This window comes from Tenrec ecaudatus, chromosome 15 (genome assembly GCF_050624435.1).
Source record: "Tenrec ecaudatus isolate mTenEca1 chromosome 15, mTenEca1.hap1, whole genome shotgun sequence".
In the NCBI taxonomy this organism is placed as follows: Eukaryota; Metazoa; Chordata; class Mammalia; order Afrosoricida; family Tenrecidae; genus Tenrec; species Tenrec ecaudatus.
Genome location: NC_134544.1, coordinates 63,694,980 through 63,712,674, shown reverse-complemented (window position 1 = coordinate 63,712,674; position 17,695 = coordinate 63,694,980). Strand labels below are relative to the sequence as shown.

At 44.9% G+C, this 17,695-nt stretch overlaps 1 protein-coding gene across 4 annotated transcripts in view; it reads right to left on the bottom strand.

Annotated features, from left to right (window-relative positions):
• The window catches only part of ARHGAP28 (Rho GTPase activating protein 28), a 203,138-nt gene that overhangs the window by 148,148 nt on the left and 37,295 nt on the right, over nucleotides 1-17,695 (bottom strand). The window lies entirely within an intron of this gene.

The following is a 17,695-nucleotide window of genomic DNA, read 5'->3' as shown; positions in this document are numbered from 1 at the left end:
CCAAGTTTCTGTAGTGAATAAATTTAATAAATGTCATCTCTTAGAAAAATTTTAAAAGAGTACCAGTCTGGGAAAGCCAACGGGCAAGTTCTACGCGGAGTCAACATCAGCTGCAAGGCAGTGGGCAGGTTCTCGTGTGGGTAGCATAGCGGGACCCACACTGAGCTGCTACCCATGAGATCAGAGTTAGGACACACCAGTTGTTCCACTGGGACAAGATGAGGCTGTCCGCTCCCGTAAAGACTTCCAGCCTCCAGAGCCCAAGGGGCCATTCTATTCTAAACTATAGCATCTCTTTGAGTTGGAATCGTCTGCATGCCGGTGAGTTTGGTTGGGCATGTGGTATTTAGGACCCCTGATGGCGAAGTCATGGAAGCATTGGGCAATTCACACCCACCTGTTGCACCATGGGACAAAACAGAGGCTGTCTGCTCTTAAAGATGTAGCCTAAGAAAGCCTATCTAGGGTCACTAAGAGTTGACATAACTCGATTTCAGTGAATTTGGTTAGGGGCCTTGTGGTATTTATGTTACACCAACACTAGCTAGTTAAGATAGTCTTTAAAATCTGTTAGCATAAAATTCTGTGCCAGTCCAGTGCCCTGTAATGTCAGAACATTCATTCCACACAATGCCATGGGGCTAGGAACTATATCACATTCAGGAAGGCCAGAGAAAACCATTCCACATGGGCAGCACTCAGAAGGTGTTACACAAAAAAACCCAAGGAGACATTGCTCCTAGGCAAGGTGTATTCACACTCACCACTGAACGGTAATACTATGCTGAGCTAAGCATGAGGTTTACGTCCTCCACGAGCCTCTGAGAACTCCTACGGGTATGACTATGAGCTCATTTTCACCAATGAGGAAACAAAACTCAAACCGACCAAACACACTGCCACGTGGCGGGTCTGACGCCTAGCAACCCAAACAGGGCAGAGCAGACGTGGCCCGCTGGGTTTCCACGGCTGTAAGCCCTTGAGGGAACAGAAAACCTCATCTTTCTCCTACAGGGGACCGTGGCTCGCTGAGCCCAACGCAGAGCCCACTGTGCCGGCAAGAAGCAGAGGCTTAGATAAAATGTCACTGGCGATTAAGGGAAAGCCCCGATCCAAACGTTTGGACAATCTGACACCAGTGCCCAAATGCTTTGCCCACTGAGAAAACATACATGGGAAGAGCGAGTCAGTAGAGAGGAGAAGGGAGAGTCTTCTGTGCTTTTTCCAGACGGTTTTTGCTGTTCATCTAGTGGCCACGGCGGAAAACTGCTTATGAAAGTGCAGCATGTCTCATTTTCTGTGAAATGTCTGCTCAACGCCACGAGAACAGAAGAAAACACTCATGTCTTGGGACATAGATAGTAAAGTGTGGCAGTTACATAATCTGCCAAGTTGAGCGAAGGGGTGGAGTTTAGCCTGTCGATCAGATCATAACACCCACCAGGAGGATTCTGGGAACCTCTTTTTTACCTGGGAAGAGGAACACACACTCTCCCTGTAAGACAGTCCTGTTGACAAGCCACACAGAGCTATGCTGATGGAAGCAGAGTCCTGGAGCTGGAGTAGCCACGTGGAGACCCACACCAGCGCTGAGATGCTCCCACTGCCACTGGATCCACAAGACTCTCCACCCAGTGGCCTGTGACCTTCCTGCATTTGGTGTCATTGCATGTGTTGTGTGAGCCTGAAGCGGAATTTATAGACTGGTATTGGAACATATGGGCTAATATCGGACTTATGGACTTGATCTGGACGGGGCTGGGATGTTTTCTTACTATACAATTACTCTTTGATATATAGCTCTTTCTTATACACATATGAGTGTCTATGAATTTGTTTCTCCAGTGAACCCAGACTAACACATAATTAAGACTTGTCACAAGACACCTGGAGAGTCAACCATTTCAACAGAATCTCAGTTCTGAATGGATATTTCAAAGCAAGAAAGATCATTACCTTCTGTAGGTTCTCTTTATCCTGAAGAATTCACCCCTTTAACAAACTGCAGTCACTCTGCTCCCCAATTTCAATCATGGCAACACTACACACACATTCCTTCTCCCTCTGACTTGCCTTCCACATCGGCAGAGTCACAAACACCACTAGTTCAAACACAACTCTCAAATCCACCCTTTCCCTTTTTGTTTTACGTCCACTATGCAAGGCGCCCTAGGGACCTAGTTGGTAGGCTGATAACTGCCAGATGAGCAATCTGAAATCACAAAAGTACGGAACCACAGACAATGTGGGCAAGCTCGGAGATCGGTTAGGAAAATGAGACTGAAGTGTACGGAATCACAAAGCCTGCCATTCACGGACAGAGCAACCTGCGTGACCGCTCTGCAGCTCACTTTTCTCTCGTCATAAAAATTGAGGGTGTGTTAAGGACTAAATAAGATGAGGTGTTAGATGTTAAAATCTGCCTATTATCAAGTATATCTGTATCTATAACCCTTTTTATACATTTTATTATTATTATTAGTTGTAGTAGTAGTAGGAGTAGTTGATGTCTTCAAGGCCTGTAGCCTTTAGTTTCCAACTTTCTTGCAGATAGCTCAGAAAGATAGTTGCACAAAGCTTACAGCGGATTTAACGACTATGCTGTAGGACATTCTCATGCCCAGTTTTACACACCATTAACTTAGTAATTAAAAGTACAGAACTTTCTCATCCCAGAAAAACTCATTTCCATCAGCCTATTCCAACTCTAAGAGGGCAGAACTATCCCAGTGGGTCTCCGAGACCACTCGTTATGGTGGTGCTGAACTGCTGGCCGGTGCTTGGCAGCCAAAGCATAGCCACTAAGCCCTCAGGGCTCCTGCTGAACTTTCTCATAGTCAGTCTTCTACTCGGGGATGCTGCATATTAACTCATGCTGCATTTCAAAATACACTGCTGAGTACAGAAACTATTACCGTGTACTGTTCTTTTTACCGCATATTCTTTAAAGGTTCCAGACCGCCTAGTCCAACACAAACTTAGTGGCAGACCTTCACTAGTCAGAGCCAACCAAGAGGCTAGATTGGTTGCTAATCCATATAGTGGATATCAGAAGTTAAATGCGTGGGTCCCCAATGTTCCGCAACCATCATGCTTGTTTCAGTAGAAGAAGGATTATATTTCATCAAAGGAAAAGAAATCCTTTTACATTTTCTTTTCATATGCCACGTGAAGCAGAATACAAAATACCATGAGACTGTGGACACACAAGTTAAAGTTAGACTGTACAATTAAGTATTTTAATAACAATGTTGACAGTTATAACATGGAGACCATCTTTCTCCATAATTCTCTACCTGAATTACTTGGAATCAAGAGTTTTGTTGAAGCGCTTATAAAACCACTGGCTAATATTAAACTGCGTCGCAAACCAAAACGTGAGCTTGGCCTCTAGTTGGAGACATCTCTCAACACCTCCTTGAGACAATGCTTTTCCTTCCAAATGTCCTGTCTCTATAAATCAGGAGCGGTTACCTCTAATAGCTGTTTCTAAGAAGTCATGAAATCAAACCCCTAAGTTATTCTAAGCTTAATCAGTAAAATTGAAAATATTTATTGACTGACAGCTATGAAAATAAAGCGATTACAAAGGGGCAGGCACACATACAAACTCATTTTATCTGCGCAAGAACCACCGAACATAGGTCCTTATCACTGTTACTAACCTTGAGCTGATTCTCACTCGGTGACCCAAGGTGCACGAGTAGAACTCTTCTCGTGGTGTTCCAATAAACAATCCCCCGAATCCATCGCCCTCACCGCCATTCTAACTCTTAGAGACCCAATGGAAGATTTCCGAGGCTATCCATCTTCATGGGGCCAGAGAGGTTCCACCATCTCCTGCAGAGTGGTCGGTGGGTTGAAACCATTGTCCTTATCCGTCCAATGCGTACGTGACAATGCCACCATGAAAAACAGTCAGGGCTGTCTTTCCAGGTTCCTGTGAGTGGGTTCAAACTGCCAACCTTCCAGCTAGTCGTGCAGCACTCAACCATTTGTGCACTGTGCCCAGGGACTATAAGATCGATGAAGAATTGAGCCTTGGAAGGAAAAATGAATTTGTCCACAATTATACCACTAGTAAAGGTATGGCTATACGCAGTTAGCAACTTCATGAAAATAAAGCAGGACCTGGCAATGTTTCATTCTGTTACACAGGAGTTGGTGTCACACCAACTAACGAAAACAAGAATGGGGTGCAGCAGACAGGGTGTGCAGAGTTGTCTATTCCTAGAACCTCTGCTCTCAACTACGACATCACCTTGACACCTACACAGCAAAGCACATAAACACGCCGAGTCTCAGACAACGCTTTGGAAAGGAACGAGAAGCTGCTCCCACTTAAAGGCTCAGGAGGGTTTTATGAACAATGAGCAGGATTCTGACTGGCAGAGGTGTTTTATGCAATATAAACTGTAAGAGAAATGAGTATGAAGTACATATCTAGGATGTTCATGTCCTGGTATGGACCCTGCTCATGTGAAAAGGTTTAGCTAACTGCCTATTCAGTACAAGCCAATAGCGTTACACGGGTGGATGGCAACGAAACGAATTGAATTTTAAGTGGCATAAAAACTTAGCACAGAGAAAGGGCACGGGATCATCCTACATGCAGTGGAACTGGCCACATGGGGACCAGGTTCAAGGAAGGACAAGGGCCGTCAGAAAGGAACTCGGAGCAAGATGGTACAAGTAGCATTATAAGGAAGCAAAGCCTCTGGCAAAATACGGAAAACACGGGAGAAGTTGAGAGAGCAGACTCCAGAGAGGGAGGCTGTCTTCCAGCGGTTCTAGAAGGGGAAGAACCACCTGAGTTGTCCGTGGGAAAAAAGTAGCATCCATGGGAGAGTAATGTAAGCAAGGGATCAAACAGCACTGAAGGTCAGTCTCTGCCACTGCTCACCAGGCAGACAGAAGGACGCCTGGGGGCTTCTGAGAGACCATCAATCCTTAGGGGAGCTGATTGTCCAGCTTGGCAGTGGAGCGACTGGCAGGTTTGAACCACCAACTTCCCGACAGTGCATTACATTCAATGACAGCTACTGCTACCATAACCCTCTGGAGTTTGGAGAAGAGTCTGCATAAGGAAGGTGGCATCACCGGGCTTTAGGGAGGAGAGGGGGGATGCTACCTGACTGCACCTTGACGGAGTCCGTGAACAAATTCCAGGAGCGAGCAAGAGTCAAAATCCAAAATATTCAAAAAACAAAATGGTAAATGCTCAGAGGATCTGGGATCTTAGAAATAGATCAATTCTCTAGAACACATTCCTTCTCCGGTTCTGACAGTTCATGATGGGGACTGTAATTCCTTCAGTCCTTGGATTCCTACATGCCACCCCACCCCCCACCAAACCCAGGCAACAGGATTTACATATTCATAGGGAAGACTGCATACTACCAGGGAAAGGCGAGGTGGGTCCTAGGATGGTAGTGGTGCTGAATGCCTTGACTGCTAGGTGAAAAGTTGGCATTTCACAGCCTGACAACATGGAGCAGCGTAACTCTGCACACAAGGGGTCAACTGAGATCGCTTCCACAGCAACTAACAAAAGCCAGGGAGGAGACAGAGGTAGGGCCTTCTCTGTAGAGAGAGAGCAGTCTGGAGAGAAAGTGAGAGCAGAGACTAGAGATAATGGAGCCCGCTAATAAGCAGAAACACCTTCCTGAATTGTTCTGCGTCCTGCCACTTCGCCCGCAGTAACTAGAAGTTTTTCCAGCCTCAAACTGAGACACAGAAAAGAGAGGAAGAAAAAAAATATGTCATTCTTTCATCCTTGGGTGGGATCACGGGCTCAGGCCCAGGAGTCAAACAAACTTTGGTTCACATTCTTGGCCTGACACTTAATTGTGTAAGGGGCAAGACACTTAATCACTCTAGCACACTGTCTTATGTGTAAACTGTGGATAATCACGTCTGTGTGGCGTGTCTGTGAAGACAATGAACAGCTTGTAGGATTGGGAAAATTACTGACCCAGTAGCATTTACAGCGTGGCATCACAGGTGTGTGTGGGGGTGGGGGGGTGTTTGTCCTAGAGGATGCAGGAGTAGAAACTATACCAGGTGACACCAACACAAGGGGCGATACCAAAATGACTGTCTACAAAAAGTTTGGGCAGGGTTTCAGCAGAAGTTTACTACTTTTCATAAAAATATTCTTGTAGTTAGTGCTAACAACAAAAATACTTTTTATAAGCCCAGCTTACATGTGTCGGTCGGAGTCCAAGGCTTACAGCTCTGTGCTAATCTACCTTTTCCGTCTTCTCACACACTCCAGTCCGAGCAGTCGCCAATGCCTAATGATAGTGACACAAACAACCGGGGTTGTCGCCACCCCCCTCCCCCCCGCAGGCACTATTGTAATCTACAGGTCTCATCTTAATTTGCTAGTTGTTTATGTCTTTACAATTGACTTGCACTAAGCAACACATGGAGACTGTGATTCACAGGTAACATTAGTTACCAAAAACTAAGGCTTCCTTATGGTCTGGTATAGAAGGCAGTCCGCGGGGGGGGGGGGGCAATCAGAGGGGAGTAGGGAGGAGCCGGTCCCAGGAGTTACTACATTCCTCCTGACTCCACTTCATTCCTCATTCCTCCTGACTCCACTTCAACCACAGGGTGGGCCTTCAAACGTTTGTGGAAAAATGCAACAAAAAGATCATCCTTTTTTTTTTTTCCTAAAACTTTCTGAAGCTTCCTTAATGAAAATATTTGAGGAGTCCTGGTGGCAGAAGTGGATTCCCGTTTGGGCTGTTCATTGCAAGGTTAACCGTTTGAACCCACTCACTGCTCCACGAGAGCAATATGAGGCTTTCTGATCCTGTAAAGGTTTGCAGCCTAGGTCACCAAAGAGTGGGGTGGGGGGGGTTCTCCTCTGCCCTATAAAATCACGATGAGTCAGAACTGACTCGTGGAAGTAAGTTTGTTTTTGTATCTCTAGGGAATAAGTTCCCAACGTATTTGCTCTACACCCTTTGTAGAAACATCCGTCAGCACCCCCCTTGGTAATGCCCACCCATCTAGAGAAAGTACAATGACTTGTAAGAAAACAAAACCAAACTCAGTGCCATCAATTTTATTCCAACTCTAGTGACCCATAAGGAAAACTCTTAACTGCTCTGTTTATTGAATTACCTATTTCTGAAAAAGGAACCAACGATCCCAGTCTTCACAGGTAACAGAGACCAGGTCTGTTCATTCTGCTTCCTTCCTTCGATTTGTTTCATACCCCAGCTCCATCAACCGCCCGTTTATTTATTCATCACTAAAGTCGCCTGCCCCGGTCGTGCCCTGCCAGGATTGCAAACAAGTCTGTCTTGGAAGAAGTACAATTAGAATGCGCCTTAGAAGGAGCAATGGCAAGACTTCATCTTGCACATTCTGGACACGTTCTCAGGGGGGACCTGTCCCCGGAGAAGGATGTCACACCTGGTCAAGTTGAGGCTCCTTGAAGAAGAGGAAGCCTTCACAGAGACCGCAGGGGGGTTGGGGGTGGGGGGCTGAAACAGGCAGCATTCCTGGGGCTGGTGCAGGGGCAGACCAGGCTTTGTTCTATTGAACATGGGCCCCCTGCCCCCTAAGAACAAGAAAGCTGCCTAAGGACGAATATCTATCCAATCAACACTCCTCTCCATAGCTGTTCTTTTTCCTTAAGTAATTCAGACGATTCTGTATCACTAAGAAAACAATTCCCTTTTCCGCAGCCATGCCTTCCGTTGAGATAAGTACTTAGGACAATTGTTCCTGCAATCTTCTGTCTGTGACTCTTATTTGCTGTCTCCCAGAAGCGAAGCTTGAGAGAGGAGCCCAGTGCCTAGGACATTCCATGTCTCCTAGGAGGGTGGGAGATGCCTCTCATGCGTTTACAATAGTGCAGATACTGTGCATATTAGCCCAACTGCGCTTCCCCTCTACTTTCGAATAATCCCCAGCCCAGGCCAGGCTTTCAATCAACAAGACTAACTCAGACCCCTCCCTCGGGTCTTTCACTGGCAATTCGTTCAAGGGCAGTCACAGTGGGAGGGTTTCCAGAAAGCCCCACTTTGCTTTGTCGTTCTACTTATTGCAGGCAAGCACTGCTTTCCGTTTCGTTCATCAATTAAGCTATTTCATTTTCCCTGAAAATTGCGGCTGGAACCTTGGCTGCGAGCGCTCTGCATCGCTGGGCGACAGCTATAGCCTTGAGAGCTCCTGCCCTTGAAAGGTCCTGCTTCTTCGGGTCGGCTAAATACTGTCCCGGGGCAAGATAAGCGTGCACTTATTTATGCTGAGTTTTTCATCGGAAGTGAGCAATTCCAGTTTCACTGATGAAATGCCTATGCACCTGTTCACGACAGATTAGTACATTTAATGGGTACTTGGTCCCTGTGGAGGCTGGGCAATCTGAAAACTGCCTTTCAGTCTGTAGGAAGGTGCTCTGGAGCTGGGAGAAAGACAGATGCCAGCCAGGCCTCTGAGCACAATCTCTGGGGAGGTGGAGACGGTGAAACTGCTCGCTGCAGATTCTAAGGAAGGATGAGTAATCCTGTGCTTACCTTGCCTGTTGGGTGATGGCCTACTAGTTCTTTGGTTGCTCGTTTTGGTGTTGTTCTTCCTTCAGCTTTAGCCTCCTAAAAGCAAAGTCTTTTGTGTATCTTTTAAAATCTAATACAAGGGTTTCTTGTTAAACTTGCCTTGGATTTGCAAGGCTGCTAGTCAATTTACCCCTTAGGTTAGGGTACAACACCGATCTTACACATTTTTTCTGTAGCAGACAGGCACAGGTATAAAGGAAGGGATTCTATGCAGAACCTAAGATGCTTTCAGGAAGACACTGTAGAATGTGAACATTTACAACAATTCTTATGAATACTTTTAATCTTACAAGAGTGAAAGGAAGTCTCCCTATTTAAAATATAATTAGCAAAGTGCATACGTATTAAATTATTATTCTCACAAACAAGGAAGTCTATAAAACTACCATCACATCCTAGACACCAATCTGGAAATTCCGACATTATCGTGGACCTTTGCATCTCATTATCTAAAATCTTAACCAACACAAGTTTTAAAAATCCCTCATCCCATAAGCACACGCATAAGGACGCACATCCAGCGAATACATACATACAAACAAGCAAGATTGCATCTAAATAGCTTTTCTTATCACATTCTAAAGTAATCTTCGAAAGGCTCACTGGACTGACTGCCGTGAGGGGTCTGAGCCTGTCCTGCCTCACGGTGTCACCACAGAAATGAAACACCACTCGAGCCTGCACCCACCTCACCATTGGAAGTATACTTTTTCATGACTCAATGCATTAACAAAATTGTTTCAATTAGTAAAGACACTACAAACATGATTGTATAAACCTAAAGATCAAGCTCAAAGTCCTTGCGTCGATGCCGAGTCAGAGGGCTTGTAGGACAGAGCAGAAATGAGCCGCCTGGTCGCCACGACTAATTCCCGAGAGAGCAGAAAGCCTCAACACTGCAGTGCGTTTCTTCCTTCCACCGAGTACCTGGTGGTTTCAAACTTCTGACCTTGCAGTAAGCAGCCCAACACATAACTTACTAGCAGAGTGCCTAAATAAAGACGTTACTACCTAACTCTCAAGGACTCGGGCGCTTTGGATCAGATAATGCTCATGTAATTTAAAAGAAATGAAATTCAAACAATGACAACATCAAATAACACTACCTTTCCCTCCAAAGGAACACAAAAGGAATCTGAATAGAACATCCAAACTTAAAGAGGAGATCAATAAGGTGCTCAAGCAAGACTGAACAAAATGCAAGGACCGGGGAGGGGTGAAGCCGAGGGAGATGAGAAGTCTAACCACCCCACGGTGTTGGAGTTGGCATGCCGTGGAAGTCTTTAGGATAAAGGGATGGGGGAAAGGGCTTGTTGGTTAATTCAGTTACTCAACAAAATCAGTTACCTGGGCAAATAAAAATGTTTAAGTGCAGGATGTAGACAAAGCCTTCTGGGAATCTAGACAGCATTAATTAGTACCATGCTAAACCCCCCTACCAGTGATTTCACCTCATAATGGCATCGAGAGTTTCAGAACTCTACACCTTTGAGGACAGGGAAGCCTCACCTTTCGCCCGTGGATAGACTGGTGGGTTTGAACCGCTGACCTAATGATTAGCAGCCCAACACAGCAGGGTTTCATGCTGGTGTGTTAAAGGCTGTTATGAGTCAGAACTGACTCGACACCTAAAAACAAGAATGGCATTTCATTTTAACTAATCTTGTCCAATTAGTAACATGGTCATCTACTTTGAGATATAGATATTTATACTCAGTCCATACAAGTTTAAAGAAAATAGTTTACTATCTTAGCATTCTTTACAAACACGCTACTAGTAAAACTGTACGCCTCACCTATGTATAAACCTAAAAGTGAATTTAAAAAATTAAAAAGCTTTTAGCAACTATTTGCTCCTTTTTTCACTAAAAGAAAGTACCAGCAGCCTGTAGCCAAAGATTTAGGAAGAGCTCTGACCCTTACCTTTTAGCTTGTTAAAAGTCTTGCTGATTCTCCAAAGGAAAACGCACAAAGCATCTCTGTAACAGTGTCTCCACATGGTCCCGGAGCGAGCCTGCCACCCCCCAGCCCACATTCAGCGGCCCAACCCAGGAGAGCTGCCTCCACCCTTCATGACAGGGCAGCTCCCAGCCTCCAAGGCTACAGGGTGGTGGAGTTTCTAGTCTAAGTGAGAGGCTTAATTCCCAGGGGGAGGTGGGAGCTATTTACAGAGTTGCCTGCAGGACACATGTGGCCTCCAGCCTTCCTGTTTGTGTCCTGCTCAAACGTCCATCCATTTCCTAAGGAAGACTGAGCGGCGTAATCAGCCTCAAGTCCACTGACATGTAGGAAAACCCATGGCTTGGCGGCCGGTTTTCCTCTTCCATATTTTCTCCATTACACTGATATTGAAAGTGCTTCAAAAGCAAAAAGCCATGTTTGGATGATTTACTTAAAAAAAAATTAAGATCTATTCCTGAAAGATTTTTTAAAATCATTTTATTGGAGGGGGCTCTTATCACAGTCTATACATATCTCCATTGTATCAAGCACACCTGCACATTTGTTGCCATCATCATTCTCAAAACATTTGCTTTCTACTTGAGCCCTTGGTGTCAGCTCATTTCCCCCTCCCTCCCCGCTCCCTCCTCCCTCATGAACCCCTGATAATTTATAAATTATTATTATTTTGTCATATCTTATACTGTCTGACATCTCCTTCACCCACTTTTCTGTTTTCCATCCCCCAGCAAGGAGGTTATATGTAGATACTTGTAATCGGTTCCTCCTTTCTACCCCACCCTCCCGGTATCGCCACTCTCAGCACTGGTCCTGAAGGGATCATCCACCCTGGATTCCCTGCATTTCCAGTTCCTATCTGCACCAGTGCACATCCTCCTGGTCTAGCCAGATTTGTAAGGCAGAATTGGGATCATGATAGTGGGGCAGGGAAGAAGCATTTAGGAACTAGAGGAAAGTTGTATGTTTCATCACGGATACACTGCACCCTGACTGGCTCGTCTCCTCCTGAAAGATTTTTAACCTCACTTTAGGACTGGAAAAATCGTGGTTGACTACTAATACGTCAAGCAACAAGGTGGAGAAAAGCCATTTAATGGATCGTCGGATGGCATGGGTTTTGATTTGGAAAAAAATGTTGCCATTGACTAACTTTGTACCTTCAGAAAGCCAAGCAGTCTCTCTGGATCCCACTTTAAATACTCTAATAAATGGGACATACCCTCCCCACAAAACTGAAAAAAAAAATCCACATTTTTCCCCAACCCCAAATCAAGCTCACTGCCACCGTGTCAATGCGGACTCACAGTGACCCTCTGTGGGCTTCCGCCACTGTGACTGTGCACAGGAGTAGAGAGCCCCGTCTTTCTCCGGAGGAAATGCTGGTGGACTTGAACTGCCAACTATGCAGATCACACCCCAACTCGTAACCACTACACCACCAGGGCCCCTTAATCAGTCAGAACTTACTGCTGCTATACCATTGTGCTATCCAGTGTCCCAGCTAGGTTACATAACCGTGTTGCTGCTGTGCACTGGCCATGTAGTTGGCCGCAGGCTCACTGTGACCTCCGTGGGCAACTGAAGGAAAGGCTGCTCAGTCCTGGTCCATTACAGAAAGCCAGCCCCTTAAATGGGACATCAAAGTAAAAGATAAACTTCTCACAAAAGCATGACTGGCGGCAGATCAATGGGGCACAGTTGCGGGCAGGACTACAAAAGAGGGAATGGACAATGATTGGGAAGAATTTACAAGGCTGGTTGGGGCCCTTCAATCAAGGCATTTTGGATAAGATTCAGGATTCTGTAGACTACACAGCCCCAAATTCCATCAAGGCCACACCCTCTGAAATCCCTAAGGCCAGGCCACCCCTTCCAAGTCTAGCTAGGGGAGTGGTAGTAATTTACTTTCCAATGCGTGCTGCCTGGAGCCAAAGATATGAACATTGCCAGGTAACGATCAGAGGGATCCATGTATTAATTCCCCCCCCCTCCCAACCCCCAGGTGGGAGGAACAACAGAAATGTGGGTGAGACAGCTGTTAGTTTAAGATATGAAAATAATAATAATTTATCATTGATCAAGAGGCAGGGAGGGGACGAAAGGAGGGGGGAAAAGGAGCTGATACCAAGGACTCAAATAGAAAGTAAATATTTAGAAAATGATAATGCCAACAAATGTACAAATATGCTTAATACAACTGATGTATGGAATGTTAGAAGAGCTGTAAGAGCCCCCAATAAATTGATTTTTAAAAAGAAAGAATTAAAAGGCGGCTTAACCGATGTCGCGGTTCAAAGTGGATGTAGGGCTATCGTTGCATTCTGCAAACAGTACTCAGAATTTACGTTCCAACACCACCAGCCTATCTCGTTTCACTCATTGCCCTGGAGTCCATGCTGTCTCTGAGTGTTTCCAAGACCATGCGTTTCTAGTTCCCAGAGTAGGCAGGAGTTCCTGGTGGTTTTGAACTGACCCCCATGAGGATCACAGCCCAACTCCGGGTCCAGTAATTGGTTTCATGAGACCCAGGCTTAAATCATGCCCAATAATCTCCTGCCCAGTCACCAACTTTCTGCCACGGAATGCTATGTGTTGCTTTGATGATGAACAGGTTTCAGCAAAGCTTCCAGATTGAGCTAGACTAATATGAGATATTAATAGCTATTTGAAAGAAGCGAATACGGCTCCTATCTCCCCTAAATTACACTCTGTATGTTTCAGCTTGCCCATGTGCTGTCTGAATTCCCTCTTGGCGCCTAGGTAGTACAGAGGGGGAAGAGCCTTGTTTGTTACACGGCATTAACAATGTTCCCAATACCGGGCGGGAACAGTGGTCTGCATACATTAGCATGCAATAATTATGTGTTAAATGAATGGGTGGGTGAGCAAACAATGGCACATAACTTTCAGGCCGAAACCATTCACAGTGTTTCACAAACAGTAGCCTGCAACAAATACTTAATGAATTAGTGAGTGAATGCATCTTTCCTTTTCTACAAAGAAATATGCCAAGGAAATGTAGCTTTGAAATTAATCAAATTATAACTGTGTGCTTTTGGTAGATCATCATGTTCAAATACACTGTTCAGATGGTTCATGAATAGCCACTGGAGAAAAGAAAACCAAAATTACTATGAGAGGCCATCCTATTCCAGCTAAAAGTTGCTAATTAAAAATATGTATTGTTAACAATAACAAAAGTGGCTGAGAATGTGGGAAGATTAGAATTGTTATCTATGGTTGGTGGGACGGTAAAATCTGACAACCACTATGGGAAAAAGTGAGTAGCATCTAGGATCTCCAAAACTTGAGAGCAGCCATCGAGAAGACACAAGTATAAAAACTCTGTGTGTGTGTGTGTGTGTGTGTGTGTGTATTAAAGAGAGAGAGAGAGATCACTGCCTTTGAGTCAATTCCATCAAAACTCTGTTGCTGGGTGCCACTGAGTCGGTTCTGAGTCAGAGCGACCCTGTGTACAGCAGAATGAAACGCTGCTTGGCCCCATGTCATCCTCACAATTGCCCTATGTTTTAGCCCATTGCAAAGCCGTAAGAAGGTAGGCAAAAGCACAGAGACAGTCTACTGGTGCCATCATTTCTTCTACCTCAATTTCAGGCTGTTTTGACCAAGGTCACGACAGTTGGTCTCGGATAGAAAGGAGAAAAACACAGAACAAAACTCAAATGATTTCAAATAAAACAAACGAACAGTAGAGATCAAGACTTCTTGAGACCACCACCCTGAGATACTCTTAAACCTAGAACTGAGTCTAGCCCCTGAAAGCACTTTTTAGTGAAATAACGTGCACAGACACTAAAGAATATCACTTGTAAACTCGATGGGCAACTTCAAAGCCATCAGCATGAGACAAAAAAGTTGAGAATTACTCAACAGAGTAAAAGAGCACGTTGTTATGTTGTGACGAATGTAACCAATGCTACCAAACTTTGTGTAATAACTGTCGGATAGAAACCAAACTTTTGTAAACGTTCACCAAAAATTCATTAAAAAAAAGAAGTCAATGCACAAACAAATATCAGACAGCATAGATTTTCAGCACAATATTTAATGCTTTACCTTGCTGGAAAAAGTTCGGATAGTTTAGAAAGCACCCGAAATCCTTTCTCAGGCGTGATTCTGTTAATAATGGAAACTCCGTACTCTCTTAGTGGCAGAGGGATCTGATGGGATCACATTGATTACCCTGATAAGAAGTGTAAAAATATGTAATTCTTTGGGGTCTTGTGATCCAACTACTTTGTTTAATATACCCTAACAACTTCCTGGGCATAGAATAAGGAGCCCTAGCAGTCCTATGAGTTAGGTGTTGGACGGTTCCTCTCAAGGTTGACAGTTCAAACACACTAGCTGCTCCAAGGGAGAAAGGCGAAGCTGAACTCTCTGCTCATCTTGGAAACCCTCTAAGGACTGGCTACAAATCATGTCCAACCAAATGGCAGAGGGTTTGGTTTGGGTTGGAGTCAGGGATATGAAACAATATGTGTAATTATAACTTTCAGATTATTGTCTAAACCCAGCTCAAACCAGAAAACCAAATCCACACTGTTGAGTTGTTTCTGACTCAGATGGGACAGGGTAAATCTGCTCCCCAGGGTTTCTGAGCTGTAAATCATTTTGTAAACAGACTGCCTCATCTTGTCCTGTAGACCAGCTGGTGGGTTTGAATCACCGACCTTGTGGTTAACTGCCCAACACTTAAACAAGGGTTCTACCAAGGCTGAAGCCACTAGAAGAAGCTAAAAATCAGTTCCTTGATGGCTGTTCATTCATCTGCTTATTGACAGGCTTAATCATGATATTACTGTTTTGTGAATAAATAGATAATTGCAAGTTACTGATTACAGGGTCTTGCTGTGTGTTATTTTTTATCATTTGAGTTCATATATCTCACTTTAATAAGCATTTATCTTGATGTTATATAAATATACAAAATCAACCTTTATAAAAGAATATCAGTTATGGGCACATCTGAAAACCTCTGCCACAGCGAGGCGCATCTGGGGTCGTACAATGGCAAGCAGCCGTTTACGATACAGCTGGTAGTCTCCCCTTGCAGAGGAAAGAAGAGCAAAGCTCAGCCTCGATCACGGAAACGATGAGTCCAAAGGACTAGTGGTCCACAAAATACAGCCTCCCAACCCGAAGGCCAAAAGAACTAGATAGTACCTGACTCCACTACCAACAATGAGGATCATGACCACAGACGGGCCTGGACAGAATGGGATAAACATGCAGAATAAAATTCAAAATCCTACAGAAGACCAGACTTCCTGGTGTGAGCGAGACAGGTGGAAGCCCTGAGCCGGTGGCGCTTACACTCCTTTGGAGCAGGGACCTCCGGGCCTGTCAGGAGAACGCCCCCAGGAAAGCACTCCTCAGAACCATCAACCATCTGAGACCGAGAGGGCATCGTTGGCCCAAAACAAAGCCCAGAACAAAGGGACAAACGGCAACGGAAAGCAAGGAGGAAGCAGAAAAATGCTCTTACGCTGAGGGCTTGCACACTGTCTTGACTAGACCATCAATGTGCTCTATAAACTTGCACTCAAAGGAAAGTTTTAAGAAAAGAAACCCCTGTGAGGTGCAGTTCTATACAGAAACTTAATTTACCACATTTAGGGTTTGGGGGGTGTCTTCCTGTGCGTGTTTTAATACCACTAATGTCTGAGCTTTACTGCCTCTAAGGGGCTCCGGAGGCACAGGGGATTAGGCATCCTCCCATGAAGATGTCTAGTCTCTGATCCTATATAAGGTCCCTACGAGTCTGAATTGGCATTTGATGGCAATAGGTTTGGTTTGCGGTAAGGGTTTTGTGGTAGTTATACAATGACATGTCAACTTGATAAATAAGAATGATAGGGTGGAGTCTAGCCTGTGAATCAGGTCACACAGCCTGATGATCCCTTTTTGGACCTGGCCTCATGAGAATCCTAGGACTTCTCCTCTTCCTCCCTGGAGGGGACACACACTCTCTCTGCTTCACATTCCTGATGACAAGCCACACGGAGCCATATTGATAGCAGCCAGAGCCCTGGAGATACGGCCACTGCCTTTGGATCTATGTCTTTGCACGCACAGGCCTGTGATCTTCCTGCAGTCTGTATCACTGCACGTGACTTCGTGAGTCTAAAGGGGAATTTATGGACGAGTATCAGACATACGGGCTAATATCCAACTTATGGACTTGATCTGGACTGGGCTGGGATGTTTTCTTAATATATAATTGCTCTTTGATATAAAGCTCTCTCTTACATATATGTAAGTGGCTATGGGTTTGTTTCTCTAGTCAACCTGGACTAACAGATTTTTTAAAAATCCTAAAAGACACCTCAGAGTAATAGTGCTGAAAAGAGGAACAAAGGATGACTACGTACTTCTAAAGTGAAAATGCTGGCATAACTGGGGCAAAATTATCATTAGCTAGTACCTTAATTATAGGAGTCCTGATGGCATAGTGCTGACGTATTAGGCTGCTAACTGCAAGGTTTGCAGTTGGAAACCACCAGCTGCTCTGTGGGAGAAAGATGAGTCTTTTTACTCTCTTAAAGGGTTACAGTCTCCCCAACACACATGGGCAGTTCTATCCTGTCCTATGAGTTACAATGTTACAACTGACTGGATGGTAGTGAGTTTGGATTTTTTTTTAATTTAATATCCTGAAAAATTAAGTGTTGACGTGCAAGATCAGAGCTCAAACTCACCAACCAGCTGATCTTGGGAAAAAGAAGAGGCCGGGTGCTCCCACAAAGATGGAGGTCTTGGGAATTCTATGGAGTCCTTGTACTCTCTCTCTCTACAGCAGGCATGAGCTAGTATTGACTCCACAGCAGGGGTCATGTCCTACTCGCAGGCTCATTTCAACACAGGTTTTAATATAAGGGTCAGGATCCTAAGACATCTCTTCGCTGGAATAAAGAGTCTGTAAGTGAGACTATAGCTTCCTCAACAACACAGGCAGTCCGAAAATAATTACTGGGAACAAAGGAAACAAAATCAGTGTTAGGAGGAAGTGTGCTTCTGAATCCAGGATGGCAATCGTGCTTGTTTACAGGGAGCTGCGCGGCTGGCCTTGGGTGTCCCTGCCAGGGAACCTGCTCTGAGCCACATGCTGACGGCATGAAGTAGCAGGATGACCA